This window comes from Bufo bufo, chromosome 4 (genome assembly GCF_905171765.1).
Source record: "Bufo bufo chromosome 4, aBufBuf1.1, whole genome shotgun sequence".
In the NCBI taxonomy this organism is placed as follows: domain Eukaryota; kingdom Metazoa; phylum Chordata; class Amphibia; order Anura; family Bufonidae; genus Bufo; species Bufo bufo.
In genome coordinates, this window is record NC_053392.1 from 108,451,397 (window position 1) to 108,472,025 (window position 20,629).

Sequence of the window (20,629 nt, forward strand, 5' to 3'; positions counted from 1 at the left end):
CCTTTCCCCTTTCTTTTGTAGATTGTAAGTTCTCATGGGCACTGTCCTCTCCACCTCTGTACCAGTCTGTTACCAAGTCCATGCACATTGTACTTAGAAGTGCTCAGATGGTGCTTTCAAATAATAACAATAATAATAATAATGATAAGCTTGACTGACTATAAAGAATGGCACAAATCAGTAGCAAAAATGGTCCACAGGAACCTATGCAAAAGCTACTAGTTACCAGCAGCAAAACAATGGTGTGACCACAAGCCTGATAAAGTGGTTGAAAACAAATGAAAACAAATGTACCAAAATATTCTGGGATTTCACATTCAAACTGACAAAGAACTGACACACCTGATTTCACCATTAGAGATGAGCATATCGAAGCTGATGAAGTGGGACTCTATCCGAATCTCAGGAAAAATTTGATTTGCACCGAATCTGAATTTCCTCACGCTTCGTGGTAACGAATCACATTTTTTCCTAAAATGGCTGCTGCACGTAAGAGGAAATGGAGCAGGGAACTCTGGGAAGGCGGTATCACCCATAATGCCATGCATGCAGCCAATCAGCAGCCAGCCAGCCCTGTGATGTCACAGCCCTATAAATAGCCTCAGCCATCTTGGATTCTGCTGGAAAAAACTTCATTGTGCTAAAAGAAACGATTTACAAGTGCAGGGAAAGATTATTCAAGGTGTAGGGAAAGAATATAGACAAATCATTCCACAGCATTTATGTTGAACAGGGTTCAGTAAAGGAGGTTACAGCCTGGTTAATAGGAACAATCCTATTACACCCTGCTGCACTGACTGGGCACCCAAATTGCCATTATACAGCTCCGTAATTCCAGCAAACCATTATTGTTATTAGCATGCAAGTGCTGTTTGATACAGCCATTAACAGGGTTTATTACAAGGAAATATTTCTACGTTTTATTTACCCTTGTGCGGCTTGTATTAGTGGGAAAAAAGGGCTTATTAGCCGTTGTGTGGTGAAGTGCTAAAATGACAGCACTTTTTGTCGTGTATTAGTGGCAAAAAAAAAATATATTTACCTTTCAGCTGTGCAGTTATATGTTCTAAAGCCTTTTATGATGTGTATTAGTGGCAAAAGAAAAATATATTTGACGTTCAGCGGTGCAGTTATATGTTCTAAAGCCTTTTATGGCGTTTATAAGTGGAAAAATAAATATATATTTGACGTTCAGCGGTGCAGTAATATGTTCTAAATCGCTTTTTTGTGTGTATTAGTGTGAAAAAAAGGCTTATTAGCCATTGTGTGGTGAAGTGAGAAAAATACAGACTTTTCTGGAGTGTTTTAATTTCCTTTTTATTTATTTATTTGATCTAACAGTATGTCAGAAGTGCCAGGCCCTACACAGGGGAGTTGTAGAGGCCTAAAAGTTTTTGGCGCAGGCAGAGGTCGCAACAGAGTAAGGGGCCGTGGCAGCAGGGGTCACTTCGAGAGGCCTGAGCTCCCCGTGTCAGCTAGCAGTCGTGTCTTGACCAGCAACCCAGCGGTGCTTGAATGGTTGACTCGATCTTCAACTTCGTTGCAAATGACATCAGACACCCCCAGCCAAGAGTCAGTGGGTTGGTCAGACTCAACTCTTAGTTGGCATGGCCCGGGAGCAGGCCCTGTGCCCTCACCTGTCCTCAACCTGCCTCTGTCCTTTTCTGTTCCCTCAGCCAGAGAAGTATTGTATGCTGTGAGCTCAGCTCCACTATACAGTGAGGACGAGCTACTAAAAGAGAGTCAGCAGCTACTGGCAAGCTAAGATGTGGAGGAGACATCCGCCGCTTCCTCCACTAGGCGGGCAAGTAGTGATTAGGAGAGTGAAGTGGGAGCTGGTGTTGCGAGCAGTCAGGGTCCTGACCCAGAGACGGTTGAGATCAGTGATGCGCAGACAGTACTCGATGATGATGATGTAGCTGATCGCACTTGGGAGCCAGGTGACGAAGGAGCTTCATTATCATTGGGAGAAGAGGGTGGCAGCTTGCCCATGAGGCAGCAGTGGAGCCAGCAAGTCGCTAGCATGGCCGGGAGTCAGCAGGGTGGCCACAGTGCGAGGTTGGGAGCCAAGCATGCCCGAGCATGCCCGGGGTAGACCACCTGCTTTGCAGGAGCCTACCTGCCTGGGAAGTAGAAGTGCACGGCATCATGGAGACAGTGGCGGTAGCAGTGTGTCAGTGCGTAGTGTTGGGAGTAAAATCACCTACTCGGCGGTGTGGCAGTTTTTTGTTAAGGCGTCGGAGGAGGTGAACATGGCCATATGTAGAATCTGTGGACAGAAGGTGAAACGTGGCCAGGGTGTCAATTTTAATGTACAATTAACGGCCAGCTTCAATCAATAATTTATTAAATCTCTATATGTACATAAACAAATATAAAATCTTAAGCATAATACTAAAAAATGTTTTCACCATGCATGGATTACATAAAAAACTTTAAACGCCTGTATTTAAATGATAGTCATGGTCCCTATTTCATAGCTGCTGCAGAACTCACTTGACTGCTTATAATCCTGATATGGCGGTCTTGCAAAAAACTGCTCTGCAGTTGCGATGATTGTAGTCCTATTGTGGGATGGTTAATGCAGTCCCTTAAAATGCATAGATACCTCCAGTGGTGTTGTTACTTTGTGTGCAACCATGTATTGTTTCCGCACACTGTGTTATCAATCAGTACACACCAAGAGTCACTTATTGTCATAGTTTCGCTTACCAGCATGTGGCCCCATTCATATGGTGTTCTGATACATACGTGACTGTGCGTCTCTCCCAGCTACTTTGTCTCGTGGCTGGTCTTTAGCACTGGTGTCGACACTTACTTCATCGCGCATGTGGACTGAAGATCGCGAGACGCGCGATTAGCTGTATGTCAGTATCCTTATTCTTTCATATAAGGGTTCTTTCCCACTTAGGATCTGATGCGATGCCGCCAATGTCACCATATGCGTTTCGAAACCTATACAGTTTTTTTCCTCAGTGGTATTTTTTGAAAAGAGGCTTGGATTACTCCTTTTATTAGGTTCGTCCCTTCATCTAAAATCTGGACCGCACTCAATTGTCTAGACATGGACCGGACCATCATTCACATTGGATTATTACTAGATTTCTACCATTTAAACCATATAATGCTGTCCTCCCTTTCATACATTGCGATTTCCCATTGTGCTCCTCTATTTAATATTGGAGACTTATATAAGCCGCCACATATATATTACAATATTTTCTATAGAGGGTCATATAGGGAATGTTATACATCACTATTCGCATTTTGCGATTTATTTGCATATTTTGACCATATAGTGCATATTGGGCATTCTCTATATACTCTTAACTATACAAGGTTATGGAAAAAAAGAGAATAATAAAAAAATGCAGTGAGAAAGAACACGATAATAAGATGAAATAAAAATGTTTTAAATAATAACTAAAAAGACAAAAATACACTTGATTGGATCATACTAATATTCTGAGAAGATGTTATTGGTACAGTGGGGGGACGCAGGACACCTTGACACACTACATAATCGTGTGTCGATTTGTCATGCATGCCTACCACTGGACCATTCATAGATTCCCGAAGATCTCCAGTTCTGCATTGAGTCCCAAAGGTGCTAATGAACCGAATTTGTAGATCATCCTCGATTCATATCTAGACATCTTAGATAAGAAGTCACCTCCCCTCCAATCTTTTTTCAGAGTTTAGATGGCCGCATATTTTAGACCTGCTGGATTGCTAGCATGATGTAACTTGAAATGATGTGATACAGTGTGTTTTTCATATCCTTTTCTAATGTTATTAATGTGTTCCAAAACCCTAGTCCTAAATTTCCTCGCTGTGCAACCAATGTACTGTTTTGCGCACGGACACTCCAAAATGTAAATTACAGCTTCACTAGTCGGCAAAACTGACTAAATGACATATTTATCAGCCAATGGGGCAAATGACAACTGGAATTTATTATGAAACTATTTCTAGCAATCGACTTCTGATAAGTATTGCATAAAAACCTTGATTCCTTCACTATTATATTCAAATCAAGGAACTGTATCTGTTCCGTACTTATGTTGGAGGAGAACTTTAACCCCTCAGCCCTATTTCACCTTAAGGACTTGGCCATTTTTTGCAAATCTGACCAGTGTCACTTTAAGTGCTGATAACTTTAAAACGCTTTGACTTATCCAGGCCATTCTGAGATTGTTTTTTCGTCACATATTGTACTTCATGACACTGGTAAAATTAAGTAAAAAAAATTCATTTTTATTTATAAAAAAATACCAAATTTACCAAAAATTTGTAAAAAATTGCAAATTTCCAAGTTTCAATTTCTCTACTTCTATAATACATAGTAATACCTCCAAGAATAGTTATTACTTTACTTTCCCCATATGTCTACTTCATGTTTGGATTAATTTGGGAATGATATTTTATTTTTGGGGGATGTTACAAGGCTTAGAAGTTTAGAAAAAAATCGTGACAATTTTCAAAAACCCACTTTTTAGGGACGAGTTCAGGTCTGAAGTCACTTTGTGAGGCTTACATAATAGAAACCACCCAAAAATGACCCCATTCTAGAAACTACACCCCTCAAGGTATTCAAAACTGATTTTACAAACTTTGTTAACCCTTTAGATATTGCACAAGAGTTATTGGCAAATGGAGATGAAATTTAAGAATTTCAATTTTCCATTTTAATCAATTTTTTCCAGTAACAAAGCAAGGGTTAACAGCCAAACAAAATGCTATATTTATTGCCCCGATTCTGTAGTTTGCAGAAACACCCCATATGTGGCCGTAAACTACTGTACGGGAACACAGTAGGCCATAGAGGGAAAGGTGTGCCGTATGGTTTTTGGAAGGCAGATTTTGCTGGACTGGTTTTTTTGACACCATGTCCCATTTGAAGCCCCCCTGATGCACCCCTAGAGTAGAAACTCCATAAAAGTGACTCTATCTAAGAAACTACACCTCTCAAGGTAATCAAAACAGATTTTACAAACTTTGTTAACCCTTTAGGTGTTGCACAAGATTTAATGGGAAATAGAGATACAATTTCAAAATTTCACTTTTTTGGCAGATTTTCCATTTTAATTTTTTTTTTTCAGTTACAAAGCAAGGGTTAACAGCCAAACAAAACTCATTATTTATGGTCCTGATTCTGCAGTTTACAGAAACACCCCATATGTGGTCGTAAACTGCTGTACGGGCACACGGCAGGGTGCAGAAGGAAAGGAATGCCATACGGTTTTTGGAAGGCAAATTTTGCTAGACTGTTTTTTTGGACACCATGTCCCCTTTGAAGCCCCCTGACGCACCCCTAGAGTAGAAACTCCAAAAAAGTGACCCCATTTTTGAAACTACGGGATAGGGTGGAAGTTTTGTTGGTACTAGTTTAGGGTACATATGATTTTTGGTTGCTCTATATTACACTTTTTGTGAGGCAAGGTAACAAGAAATAGCTTTTTTGGCACAGTTTTTTTTTTTTGTTATTTACAACATTCATCTGACAGGTTAGATCATGTGGTATTTTTATAGAGCAGGTTGTCACGGACGCGGTGATACCTAATATGTATACCATTTTTTTATTTATGTAAGTTTTACATAATGATTTCATTTTTGAAACAAAAAAAATCATGTTTTAGTGTTTCCATAGTCTAAGAGCTATAGTTTTTTCAGTTTTTTGGGTGATTATCTTGGGTAGGGTAGGATTTTTGCGGGATGAGATGACGGTTTGATTGGTACTATTTTGGCGTACATGCGACTTTTTTGATCACTTTTATTACCTTTTTGGGGAAGTAAGGTGGGCAAAATTTCAATTTCCTCATAGTTTTTATTTTTATGGCGTTCACTGTGCAGGGAAAGTAACATGACCGTTTTATAGATCCGGTCGTTACGGACGCGGCGATACCTAATATGTGTAGTGTATTTTTTTTATTACAACTGAGCAGACAGGGAAGGGTAAGGAGGGGGGCTCCCTCCCTCTGTGACCCCATCCTGTCCGGGGGCTACAAAGGCACAGCAGCCCCCCCGATGGGAGAGGGAGCTCCCTGACTGTTAACCCTTTCCATACAGCGGTCCGTACGGACCGCGGTATGGAAAGGGTTAAACGTCTGACATCACAGCACAGATGTCAGCCGTTTATACCAGTGTCAGCAATGTGCTGACACTCTGGTATAACCACTGGACACCAATGAATATTCAAGAGGAGGCGGGCGGGGGATCGCGATCCCGCCTCCCGCACCACCCGCACCCCCCCCTGCACCACCCGCCGGCATAAAATCATTCAGGGGGCAGGGGGGGTGAAAAAAACTTTATTTGGGGCATTTTAAAGTTTGATCCCCGCGGTCCCTGACCTGATCAGAAACTTCAGAAAGCGCTTCAAACCGCAGGTCTGAATTGACCTGCGGTTTGCTGCGATCGCCGATACAGGGGGGTCATATGACCCCCCCGGCGTTGTGACAGGATGCCCGCTGAATGATTTCAGCGGGCATCCTGTTCCGATTAACCCCCGCAGCACCGCAATCTCATTTTAAACTCATGACGTACGGGTACGTCATGGGTCCTTAAGGACTCGGAAACATGCCGTACCGGTACGTCATGCATCCCTAAGGGGTTAAATTATATTGATAATTATTCAGTTCCCCTATGAAATTCAACAACTCTTCATGTGAGTCTCTCCAAATCAAAACAACGTTGTCAATGTACCGTCACCAGAGCACCAGACTTGACCACAGCTTTGTTGTAATAGTCTCCTGTGACCGTGACTATCATTGAAATACAGGCGTTTCAAGTTTTTTTATGTAATCCATGCATGGTGAAATAATTTTTTTGTATTATGCTTAAGATTTTATATTTGTTTATGTACATATAGAGATTTAATAAATTATTGATTGAAGCCGGCCGTTTATTGTACATTGGAATATTACAGCTAGGTGATAAAGCGGGCTGTGCTTTTAATCCAGTAGAGCTCCTTTAAATATGCTATATATAATTGTAAACAGGGTGTCAATTTTGGCACCACGGCCCTGCATCAACATATGCAGCATCACAATGAAGTGGCCTGAGAGAACCATGGCTCTGATGTGGTGGTCCAGTCTGCCGCAGCAACCGCTGCATCACCCAGTGGCACGCACCCGGTTTCAGGCAGTCAAGGCTCCACCACCTCAACCGAAGGGAGCTGTCTGTCCTTCCCATCATCTGCTGGTCCTGATGCTCCTGCTCCTCAGCCTCCTACTCCTCGTCAGTCATTCTATCAGCAATCGATCACCGAAGCAATTGCCAAAAGACAACAGTATACATGCACATGCTGAACGTGCTCCTGTCCAAGTTGCTGGTGCTGCAGTCCCTCCCTTTCTAAGTGGTGGACTCTGCACCTTTCAGAGAACTGATGGCTTGTGTTGAGCCGAGGTGGAGAGTCCTAAGCCGTCATTTCTTTGCCAAAAAGGCAGTACCAGCCCTGCATACACGTGTAGAACAGAAGGTGGGCCAGTCCTTGAGCCTGTCGGTGTCTGCCAAAGTGCACGGCAGCACTGACGTGTGGAGCTGTAACTACGGTCAGGGACAATACATGTCCTTTACGGCCCACTGGGTGAATGTGGTTCCTGCACAGCCACACCAACAACTTGGCTAGGTGACTCCGCTTCAGCCTCCATGTTGTCACGCCGTTGGTCCTGCGACAATGTCTGCCTCTGCCTCCTTATCCTCCACCGTGTCCTCAGCCTCCACTGCAGGGATAATTTACAGTGCCCCTCCAGCATACCACATCTGCAGGGCACGGCAGTGTCATGCTGTTCTGCACCTCGTTTGCCTGGGCGAACAGAGTCACACAGGGGAGGAACTGCTCTGTGTCCTTCATCAAGAAATCAAATCCTGGCTTTCTCTGCAACAACTCAAAATCGGAACCATGGTGACCGACAACGGGAAGAACATGGTGTCAGTGCTGCATCAAGGAGGGCTGAGCCATGCGCTTTGCATGGCACATGTGTTCTATCTGGTTGTCAAGCGGTTCCTGAAGTCTTCCACCCATCTGCAAGAAATCTTAAAAATGGCCAGGAACCTTTGCATGCATTTTAGCCACTCGTACACCGCAAAGCACACCCTCTTTGAGCTGCAGCGGCAGAACAGCATCCCCCAACATAGGCTGATATGTGACGTTTCCACCTGTTGGAATTTCACCCTCCATATGTTGGACTAACTAGTGGAGATGGAGGCAGGTAGTCACTTACAGAAATGGCCCGATAAATGCTCACTTGCTTGTGCAGTGACAGCCGAATTGTCACCATTCGGCAGAGGGATGACTTCTGGCTCTCCACCTTGTTGGACTCTCGCTACCGGTCCAAAATGGGGGCCTTTTTTTATACACTCTGAGAGGGAGGACAAACTGAACTACTATAGAGACATCCTATGTAGTCAGTTGGCCGCTGCATATTTGCGCCATCGTCCATCCTCTCGCAGATCTGATGGGGGGGGGGGGGGTACTCTGCGCTCATGTTCCACTGCCATGGTTGCTGGGGAGGGGTGGGGTGGCAGGAGCAGTACCAGCTCCATCAGCAGCAGCCTGAGTCTAGAGTCACTGATGAGCAGCTTTCTCCACCTGCATAGTGAAGAAACTACTCACCAGCAGCTAGACATAGAGCAGAATCTGAACCAGCAGATGGTGGCTGTAACGGACCGTTTCAGCAGACAAGGGGTTAAAATCTGTTTAGGCGATAGGCCCCTTTCTGAGAGACAGGCACAGCTACTGCAGAACACCAAACTCCCGAACTGGATACAAAATAGCACTCCAAACTGGAACCTCACGAATAGCTGCTAGCAGATGAACAGGAATCAGCTTACACTCCTGACAATCAGTCTCTAACAGCAGACAGTGGATCCCCCCAATAACGAGACAAGGCTCCGTGTTGAGGGTCAAGCAGTGGTCTGAGGTGCTGGCACACCCAGCCTGGTTTTTATTACAGTTGTTGCAAATACAGGTCCGCCCACAGGGTTTTGAAATACAACCAATCAATATGTTACAACACATACAATGTAAGTACAGCAACCAATCGTTCACGCCCCTAGGGGACCAGAAGGGAGACTGCGACACAGGACAGATATGTAGCAATTCAGGATACACAGAGACAATACATCCCCACAATGCATCATGGTTTCCTCCTCTCTGCCCTGGAGACACCCGAGGAGTAATCCAATTATCTCTCAAGACAAAGGGAAATCACCAATACACATGTGGGGACAACAGAACAGAAATCACCATTTAAACATACAATGGCACAACCCTTTTCAATACACAGACATTTAACATCCCAAAATGGCACGAATTAGACCAGGAGTTCAAGTTAGTTCAAGTCCTTTGTGAACAAATGAGGCCTGGCTGATGAGGGGGCCCATAATCCTGGGGCAAGAGGCCAGCAGCCAGGCCCCTACAAAACCCAGTGGCGAGTTTGGTTTCGCCACAGTGGCATACTTGGAGTGCACCCTGCCAGCCGTCATTGAAGATCCGCTGGACTACTGGGCAGCCAAACTGGATTTGTGGCCGCAACTGGCCGAGTTTTCCCTGGAAAAGTTGTCCTTCCCGGCTAGTAGTGTGGCATCAGAGCGGGTGTTTAGTGCAGCGGGGGCCATAGCTACCCCAAGAAGAAATCACCTGTCCACCCAAAATGTGGAGAGACTGACCTTTGCCAAGATGAATCAGGTGTGGATCAGCCAGGATTTCCACTCACCAATGCCTGATGCATCAGACTAGATCATCCATGGTGCCAAACCAACACTTTGACAAAAGAGACCGGTTTCTTCAGGATACCTGCCTCAGCTACTATTCTGATGCTGCCACCCGCCTGATGCCACACATCTGATGCCAAGTGTTCCTTCTTTCACCCACCATCTGCAGCTTGTACTCGTATTGCCACCCACCTCCACGTTATGTCACCTTGCCACTCTGTGGCCTCCTGATGCTGCTGCCACCTCCACACTATATCACCTTGCCACTCTGTGGTCTCCTCATGCTGCTGCCACCTCCACACTATGTGACCTTGCCACTCTGTGGCCTCCTGATGCTGCTGCCACCTGCACACTACAGGTGTGTCCACACTTAACTGATCACTTATCCCAACATTTCCTGAGATGTGTGTCACGAAATGACGTTATATCTAAATTGGATAAATTGCAATACAACGTTCAGATAGCAGTTGGCGCTTCGTGTTACTAGCTATACAGCGTTCAGACAGCAGGTGGCGCATTGTGTTACTAGCTAAATACCTGAACTTAAGGTAAAGACCTGGTAATGGAATTACAATTGTGAAATTTGTCCGGGTTCACATCATGTCTTTGTCTTACATTTAACATATATAAAAAATATATTGTATACATTAAACAAATCCCTCCAACGGATGCTCTTTTTTTTTTACTGTGCAAAGATTAAAATATATTTTGACCTGTGCCATTGTTCATTACAATTCTATATGCTGTATACTATGATTTAGATACACTTGGTGTCAGTATACAGTGCTAGTCTAGTATTATATTTATTATATTCAAAATAACATACACCAACCACAGTATTATGCAGAGATTATTATATACTTTTAACAGCCCATTACATGTTACAAATGTACATAATACAATTAAGACACATTGGGTGTCAGTATATACCGCAATTTTTGTATGACATTTAAAATACTTATTGATTATTGATTGTCTGCTGAGCTGTGTATCTAATCCTATCATGTGTGATACTGCCTGCTGAGCTGTGTATCGAATCCTATTATGTGTGATACTGCCTGCTAAGCTGCGTATCTAATCCTATTATGTGTGATACTGTCTGCAGAGTTGTGTGTCTAAGCCTATTGTGTTTGATACTGTCTGCTGAGTTGTGTATCTAATCCTATCATGTGCGATACTGTCTGCTCAGCTGTGTATTTAATCCTATCATGTGTGATACTGTCTGCTCAGCTGTGTATCTAATCCTATCATGTGTGATATTGTTTGCAGAGCTGTGTATCTAATCCTATTCTGTGTGATACTGTCTGCTGAGCTGTGTATCTAATCCTACCATGTTTGATACTGTCTGCAGAGTCGTGTGTCTAAGCCTATTGTGTTTTATACTGTCTGCTGAGCTGCGTATCGAATCCTATCATATGTGATACTGCCTGCTGAGCTGCGTATCTAATCCTACCATGTGTGATACTATCTGCTGAGCTGTGTATCTAATCCTTTCATGTGTGATACTGTCTGCTGAGCTGTGTATTTATCTAATCCTATTAGGTGTGATACTGTCTATGAAGCTATTATATATACACTCACCTAAAGAATTATTAGGAACACCTGTTCTATTTCTCATTAATGCAATTATCTAGTCAACCAATCACATGGCAGTTGCTTCAATGCATTTAGGGATGTGGTCCTGGTCAATACAATCTCCTGAACTCCAAACTGAATGTCAGAATGGGAAAGAAGGGTGATTTAAGCAATTTTGAGCATGGCATGGTTGTTGGTGCCAGACGGGCCGGTCTGAGTATTTCACAATCTGCTCAGTTACTGGGATTTTCACGCACAACCATTTCTAGGGTTTACAAAGAATGGTGTGAAAAGGGAAAAACATCCAGTATGCGGCAGTCCTGTGGGCAAAAATGCCTTGTGGATGCTAGAGGTCAGAGGAGAATGGGCCGACTGATTCAAGTTGATAGAAGAGCAACGTTGACTGAAATAACCACTCGTTACAACCGAGGTATGCAGCAAAGCATTTGTGAAGCCACAACACGCACAACCTTGAGGCGGATGGGCTACAACAGCAGAAGACCCCACCGGTAACCACTCATCTCCACTACAAATAGGAAAAAGAGGCTACAATTTGCACAAGCTCACCAAAATTGGACTGTTGAAGACTGGAAAAATGTTGCCTGGTCTGATGAGTCTCGATTTCTGTTGAGACATTCAAATGGTAGAGTCCGAATTTGGCGTAAACAGAATGAGAACATGTATCCATCCTCTGATGGCTACTTCCAGCAGGATAATGCACCATGTCACAAAGCTCGAATCATTTCAAATTGGTTTCTTGAACATGACAATGAGTTCACTGTACTAAAATGGCCCCCACAGTCACCAGATCTCAACCCAATAGAGCATCTTTGGGATGTGGTGGAACGGGCGCTTCGTGCCCTGGATGTGCATCCCTCAAATCTCCATCAACTGCAAGATGCTATCCTATCAATATGGGCCAACATTTCTAAAGAATGCTATCAGCACCTTGTTGAATCAATGCCACGTAGAATTGAGGCACTTCTGAAGGCAAAAGGGGGTCCAACACTGTATTAGTATGGTGTTCCTAATAATTCTTTAGGTGAGTGTATGTGTATAGAGTGTGATACTGTCTGCTGACCTGTGTTTTTAATCCTACCTTGTGTGATATTGTCTATGAGGCTATTGTATGTATCTGTATAGATTGTTATACAGATACGGAGATAAGGAGCTCTGCTTTATGTACATACTGTACACTCAAGCCACTGTGGGGGAGGTGCTGATGGATTTCAGTCCCTGTATTTCCCTGTCTTGTGGATGATGCCTGATTACAAGTTAAATAAGTTATAGAAGCCCATTCATGTTGCTATTGGAAAACATAACACAAAACATTATTATTGTCTTGGGTCCCTGAGGCGGTGCTTATTTTTAGAAAAAAATAACACTTTCCACAGAGCACTACATGCCAGTGGTTTTGTCCCTTTTACATATTTTAATTTTTTTTATCTGTTGAGTTTTATATTGTAAAGTAAAAATATGACTGTAGGCACAATGAACACAGGACAGTAAATAAAATAATATAGCAAAAGGTATAAAAAATGTACTTTAAAATCAGAAGTGTAAAATACAACTTTGGGACTGTGAGTGATTTAACCCTTTCCCAACCTTTTCTATATGGGGAGGAGCGATGGCATTAGTGTTTGCGCCGCCCAATAGTATGAAGGAGATCGCTACATGTAATAGCAGCGGTATACTTCAATAACGAGCAACGCAACGATTCCCAAGTAATAATATCACCATAGTGCCCTCAGTATTTATAATGACGCCCCTGCAGGTCCCCGTGTAGTTCTAATGCCCCCTGCAGTTATAACTCCCCTGTACTGTGCACTGTATTATAATGCCCCCTGAAGTGTATATGTGTATATATATATATATATATATATATATAATTTTAATTTTTTTATGGCTCCAGTGTTTAATGCTCCTCCGTTTCCACCAGTAGTGCCAGTATTTAATCCTCTTTCGACCTCCCTCCTCATATTGCGTGCTTTGCCAATAAATATATATTGACCACCCTGTATTGCCAATTGAGAATTCCCCCTGCAAAACATACAAGAATAGGACAGGTTCTATATTCTTGGGGGAGGGGGGCCACAGAACAGACATTCAGATGCAGGCAGCACATGATGTTGTCCACATTTTTTTTGCCCCATTGAAATGAGTGGGTCCTCAAAAAATGTGGATCGGATGCAGACCAAAAATATGGTCATGTGAATGCGCTAAGGTTAAATAAACATAATGTTTTTTGGATGAGGATGCCTTCAGAAATGGATTGCAAAGGAAGAAATATTCAATAAAGGAAGGATTTATTCTTCTGGCTTTGGCTGAAAATCGGCTGTGTTTAGCCCTGGTATGTTAGCATTTAACATTATAGCTTCTCACAAATTTCCCATCATCTAAGTGTCCTGGCCTCATATTTACTGCTTATGTGAAGGTTCCAGTCTCCATGCCTTGTCTCGTCATTAGCTGTTTGTTTGCTCCGACTATTCACCATTGTATCCAACTGTTCTTTGATTAGTCCCAGATTAAGTTAAATACAGCCCCTACTCTATTATTCACACCTAGAAGTGTAAATGTAAGGCTTTAGTTTTTCTGAGACATTGGTCTTCATCCAAAAAACAAACTTCCTAAGTGCACTGTAACGTATCTCCTGGCACCCCGACTGGGTACCTCCGTTGATGGATGCTCCTAGTGCTTCCCGAGGACTCCAAGCACTCCACTCGACACCAAAAGCACTGCAGACCTCATGAACCGCCGAAGCTTAGTTGAGGTCTCACCGTCCTCCACCCATGCTGGACCCAAGACCGGGCATCCGCTTCCAGTGGGTGAACCTCTCCTAAATCCAGAGAGCAGCTCTTACAAGCGCTAGTAGTTATAGCCAGGGGAGTATAGCAAATCTTCAGCGTATAGCAATCCTCAGTGTCGATCAGTTACCCAAACACCAACCTCAACATGAAACATAAAACAGGAACTCACTTTATTGAAGATCAACTCCGTATATATGCAGTTTCAAGAAGTCTAAAAACATAACGCAATCAACCATGAACAACATGCAAACAGACATCTTCACCCCCCTCGATAATGAATGAACAGGAAGAGAGGAGACACATGTGATGGGATTATCTCCTGAGTGTATCATAGGGTGATCTACTCATCTAGGAGTCGGCTGCTCTTATAATCAACTATCTTAATCCCATCACTAACACAATCAGTGGTAGTCTCAGTGCAGAGTTAACCCTTTTTGTGTTGCTGAATCCACACCATGCCTTTTTAATGGGCAATAAGAAATATGTGGCATATAAATTACACACATAAATCAGGGTTCATAGTTCCTTGTAACCCCAAAAGTTCTGAGGGGGTCTCCATAGTTCTGGGTCCATAGTCTGTAGGAAGGAGACTGGCCCTCAGACTTCTCCAGCAGCCCCAGTGACGGTTCAGTCCGTCACATGCACAAAATCAAATTATACCAGAATTGTAACTAATGAAATATACACTGCAAACAATGTTTCTGCTTTCCACAACTATTACCCCTATTTTCCTGCACTGCCCAAAAAGAACTGCACCCAGCAAGGAACTTCTTATCTCTCCCTCCATCTGACCTCCTGCTCATATCTGATCCTTAACATAAAACCTTCCTTTCTAGAGGGAATAGTAAGAATGATAGAGACAGAAAAACCTGGGAATGTAAAATGAGCCACTGTATCAGACATAATAGGATTAGATACGCAGCTGAGCAGGCAGTATCACACATGATATGATTAGATACACAGCTCAGCAGGCAATATTACACACAATAGGCTTAGATACACGACTCTGATGTAATAAAATCTGAGACAGACAATATATTTTGATCAAATCACATCTGTGCCCGCCTACCAAGCGCATCTATATTATTAAGTGCATTATTATCTTTTTTCTGTAATTTTTTTTCATGAATTTGGCCAGCGACACCCGTACATTTATCTATCATATTGTGCTTTTGTTTTTTTCGATGATTTTTCTGTTTATGTAGTATATGCTTATGGGAGTGGCACCTTCAAGTGTGAATGCGCTCCTATTTTATCTTGGGAGTAGCATTCCTGTGAACTTTTGCCCTTCCTATCTAATAGACCGCCTTGATTAGGTGGTACATATAGGTGTGCTTGCTCCTCCTCCCATTGGTTTCTTGATGTACATGGAGGTGACTAGGAGCAGCACACCATATGTGCGGTGTCTGCGCTCCTGAACATAGAAGCCCAATGGCTTAGGTAGGTTTAGCGTAGGACCCACCTGACTTGAGACCACCTTGGCGCTTGGTAGGCGGACACAGATGTGTTTTGATCAAAATATATTGGCTAAGTGTCTCAGATTTTATTACATCAGAGTGAGGGCTAAGTCCATATATAATGTTTGCATATCGCGCAGGATGTTTTTATTTTTGTTTTTTCTGTGATTTTTCTTTTAGATACACAATTCTGCAGACAGTATCACACATGATAGGTTTAGATACACAACTCTGCAGACAGTATCACACATGCTAGGGTTAGATACACAGCAGAGCAGAAAGTATCACACAAGGTAGAATTACAAAGTTACACAGCTCCGCAGACAGTATCACATATGATAGGATTAGATACACAGCTCAGCAGGCAGTATTACACATAATATGATTAGATACGCAGTTAAGCAGACAGTATCACACATGATATGATTAGATACACAGCTAAGAAGGCAGTATCACACATGATATTTGGATTCTGGATTTAGTGTTCCTTTATTCTCATGTGTTTGACTTTCGCACATTTAATATTCTCAATAGATCTCACCAAATCTAGCTACCGTAGGTCTACCATTAAATATCTCATATTTGAGGCTAGCTTCTCTGCAGCTTAAGCAATAAGCTAAATATGGAGCACTCACCGCCCAGTGGTGGTAATGTGTATTGCAGCTATGTCACCTTGCCACTCTCTGGCCTCCTGATGCTGCTGCCACCTCCACACCATATCACCTTGCCACTTGCCACTCTGTGGTCTCCTGATGCTGCTGCAACCTCCACACAATGTCACCTTGCCACTCTGTTGGCTCCTGATGCTGCTGCCACCTCCACACTATGCCACCTTGCCACTCTGTGGCCTCCTCATGCTGCTGCCACCACCACACTATGTCACCTTGCCACTCTGTGGTCTTCTGATGCTGCTGCCACCTTCACACTATGTCACCTTGCCACTCTGTGGCCTCCTCATGCTGCTGCCACCACCACACTATGTAACCTTGCCACTCTGTGGTCTTCTGATGCTGCTGCCACCACCACACTATGTCACCTTGCCACTCTGTGGTCTCCTCATGCTGCTGCCACCTATACACTGTCACCTTGCCACTCTGTAGCCTCCTGATGCTGCTGCTGCCACCTCCACACTGTCATTTTGCCACTCTTTGGCCTCCTCACGCTGCTTCCATCTCACCACTATGTCATTGGGCCACTCTGTGGACTTCTCATGCTGTTCCCACCCTCCCCACTTCATGATTCGGCCATTATTTTGCCTTTCAGCCTGGCGGACATCATCATTTATTTGACCCTTCTTCTGATCTGTCAGAAGGAAGGAAAAATTAGACACACGACGGATCCTGTCTGTGTAGCAGCTGTAAGCCCTGTATGGTCCCATCAGAGTTGGCTTGTGATTTGGTAGCCAATAGCAAGAGTAGGTACAAAACACAGAAGACTTGCAAATATTCAGTTCACATGTCATCTCTGTTTTGGATCTACTCATGTTTTTTTGTGCATTAGCAATTTCTGATGGATTACTGACCAAATGCTGACCGAGTGAAGGCGGATGCTCCACAGACAGGATCCGTTTTTTGGGGGTTATTGTTCTGATGGATCAGAGGAAGGGCAAAATAATCAGTGACGTCAACACAAACTTACTGCTGACACACTCTCCACTCTGTTGGGGGGCTCTACTTGTATAAGCGCTTAATAGAACAGGTTCTGTAGACATCTATGTAAAATCAGCTGACGACGGTATAAAAGGAGTGGGCTTCTTCTTGATACTAACATCGACCTGTAAGGCTGAGTTCATACTTCAGTTATTTGGGCAGTTTTGGCCCCGTGGTGACTGCCCAAATAAGTGAAGTGTGCAGTGATTCTAAGAGCGATACCTGTCATCTGCATGTCATACGGACTCATAGTATAATTTCACTACCACAGCCTATGCATGTTACTGCAAGGCACAGTGTTCTACACCACTATAAAGGCTCTCTGCAGCCCGGAAATAGCAGTTTTTTTACGCGATTCACCGCAAATAAATTCAGCCGACCGGCCGAATCAAATTTTTTAAAAATTCGCTCATCTTTATTTACCAGCATTAAAAATAAAGTGGTGTGGCTCATCGACATCGCAATACCCAGTGGCAGCAGGGATGATGAGAAACAAGAAAACATGGCTGAATACAAAGATTTGACAACTAAAGCGCAAAGACTGGCGCAAACCAGCAGCTGAGGTGCCAATGGTGATTGGCACACTGGGGGCCGTCCCCAAAAGCCTTGGAAGCCACTTAAAACAACTGAATGTTGACAAAATCACCATCTGTCGGTGTCAAAAAGACCTGCTGAGACCTGCGCTTTTTATTTTTGGATACATCACCACGTCCTAGATTCCTGGGAGGAATTTGACAAGTAATGAATACGAACACCAAATGTTGTTCTGTATAACTTTTTATTATTATTATTATTATTATTATTATTATTATTATTATTATTAACCACTTCCCATCTGGGCCATTTGCCCCCTTCCTGACCAGGCCTAATTTTGAAAAACTGACATATCTCACTTTATGTCGTAATAACTTTGGAATGCCTTTACTTATCCAAGTCATTCAGAGATTGTTTTCTCGTGACACATTGTACTTTGAGATAGTCATAAATTTGAGTCAATATACTTCACCTTTATTTATGAAAAAATCCCAAATTTACAAAAAGAATAGAAAAATTCGCAATTTTCTACATTTCAATTTCTCTGCTTTTAAAACAGAAAGTGATACCTCATAAAATATTTATTACTTAACATTCCCCATATGTCTACTTTATGTTGGCATCATTTTGGAAATGTCATTTTATTAGGACGTTAGAAGGCTTAGAAGTTTAGAAGCAATTCTTCCAATTTTTAAGAAAATTGCCAAAACCCACTTTTTAAGGACCAGTTCAGGTCTGAGGTCACTTTGGTGGGCCTACAGTCATGGCCAAAAGTTTTGAGAATGACACAAATATTAGTTTTCACAAAGTTTGCTGCTAAACTGCTTTTAGATCTTTGTTTCAGTTGTTTCTGTGATGTAGTGAAATATAATTACACGCACTTCATACCTTTCAAAGGCTTTTATCGACAATTACATGACATTTATGCAAAGAGTCAGTATTTGCAGTGTTTGCCCTTCTTTTTCAGGACCTCTGCAATTCGACTGGGCATGCTCTCAATCAACTTCTGGGCCAATTCCTGACTGATAGCAACCCATTCTTTAATAATCACTTCTTGAAGTTTGTCAGAATTAGTGGGTTTTTGTTTGTCCACCCGCCTCTTGAGGATTGACCACAAGTTCTCAATGGGATTAAGATCTGGGGAGTTTCCAGGCCATGGACCCAAAATGTCAACGTTTTGGTCCCCGAGCCACTTAGTTATCACTTTTGCCCATCGTGCTGGAAAATGCATTGTTCTTCACCAAACTGTTGTTGGATTGTTGGAAGAAGTTGCTGTCGGAGGGTGTTTTGGTACTATTCTTTATTCATGGCTGTGTTTTTGGGCAAAATTGTGAGTGAGCCCACTCCCTTGGATGAGAAGCAACCCCACACATGAATGGTCTCAGGATGCTTTACTGTTGGCATGAAACAGGACTGATGGTAGCACTCACCTTTTCTTCTCCGGACAAGCCTTTTTCCAGATGCCCCAAACAATCGGAAAGAGGCTTCATCGGAGAATATGACTTTGCCCCAGTCCTCAGCAGTCCATTCACCATGCTTTCTGCAGAAGATCAATCTGTCCCTGATGTTTTTTTTGGAGAGAAGTGGCTTCTTTGCTGCCCTTCTTGACACCAGGCCATCTTCCAAAAGTCTTCGCCTTACTGTCCGTGCAGATGCGCTCACACCTGCCTGCTGCCATTCCTGAGCAAGCTCTGCACTGGTGGCACTCCGATCCCGCAGCTGAATCCTCTTTAGGAGACTATCCTGGCGCTTGCTGGAGTTTCTTGGACTCCCTGAAGCCTTTTTAACAAGAATTGAACCTCTTTCCTTGAAGTTCTTGATGATCTTATAAATTGTTGATTGAGGTGCAATCTTAGTAGCCACAATATCCTTGCCTGTGAAGCCATTTTTATGCAACGCAATGATGGCTGCACGCATTTCTTTGCAGGTCACCATGGTTAACAATGGAAGAACAATGATTTCAAGCATCACCCTCCTCCACCACACAAAAACAAAAGTTTTAGATTTTAGAAAAACAGACTTTTCAAAAATGAAATTAGTCATAAATGAGTCCTTATCAGACTGGAACGGATTACATGGAGTCCAGGAGAAATGGGACTACTTAAAAGGTGCATTATTGAAGGCAACAGAAAATTGCATTAGACTTGTCAGTAAAAGCAAAAAAAGGAGGAGACCACTGTGGTACTCAGCAGAAGTGGCCCAAATCATTAAAAATAAAAAGCTAGCATTTTGTAATTATAAAAAAACCCAGAGCAATGAAGATAAGGAAATCTACAAGATTAGGCAGAGAGAGGCCAAGCAAGTTATAAGAACTTCTAAAGCGCAGGCAGAAGAAAAACTAGCTCAGTCTATGAAAAAAGGGGATAAGACATTCTTCAGATATATAAATGAAAAAAGGAAATTAAAACAAGGAATAACTAAATTAAAAACAAAGGACGGAAGGTATGTAGAAGAGAATAAAGGGCTAGCCGACTGCCTTAATGAATACTTCTGTTCAGTTTTTACAAAAGAAAAAGGAGAAGGACCTCCACTAGAAAGAATGACTAATAAATCGTTTGATGCATGTATCTTTACAGAGGAAGATGTTCTAAGTTTGCTGTCTAAGGTGAAGACAAATAAGTCACAGGGGCCTGATGAGATACACCCAAAATTATTAAAAGAGCTTAGTGGTGAGCTGGCAAAACCGTTAACAGATTTATTTAACCAATCATTAGTAACAGGAGTCATCCCGGAAGATTGGAAATTGGCAAATGTCGTGCCCATTCACAAGAAAGGTAGTAGGGAGGAATCGAGCAACTATAGACCAGTGAGTCTGACATCAATAGTAGGCAAATTAATGGAAACCCTATTAAAGGATAGGATTGTGGAACATCTAAAATCCCATGGATTGCAA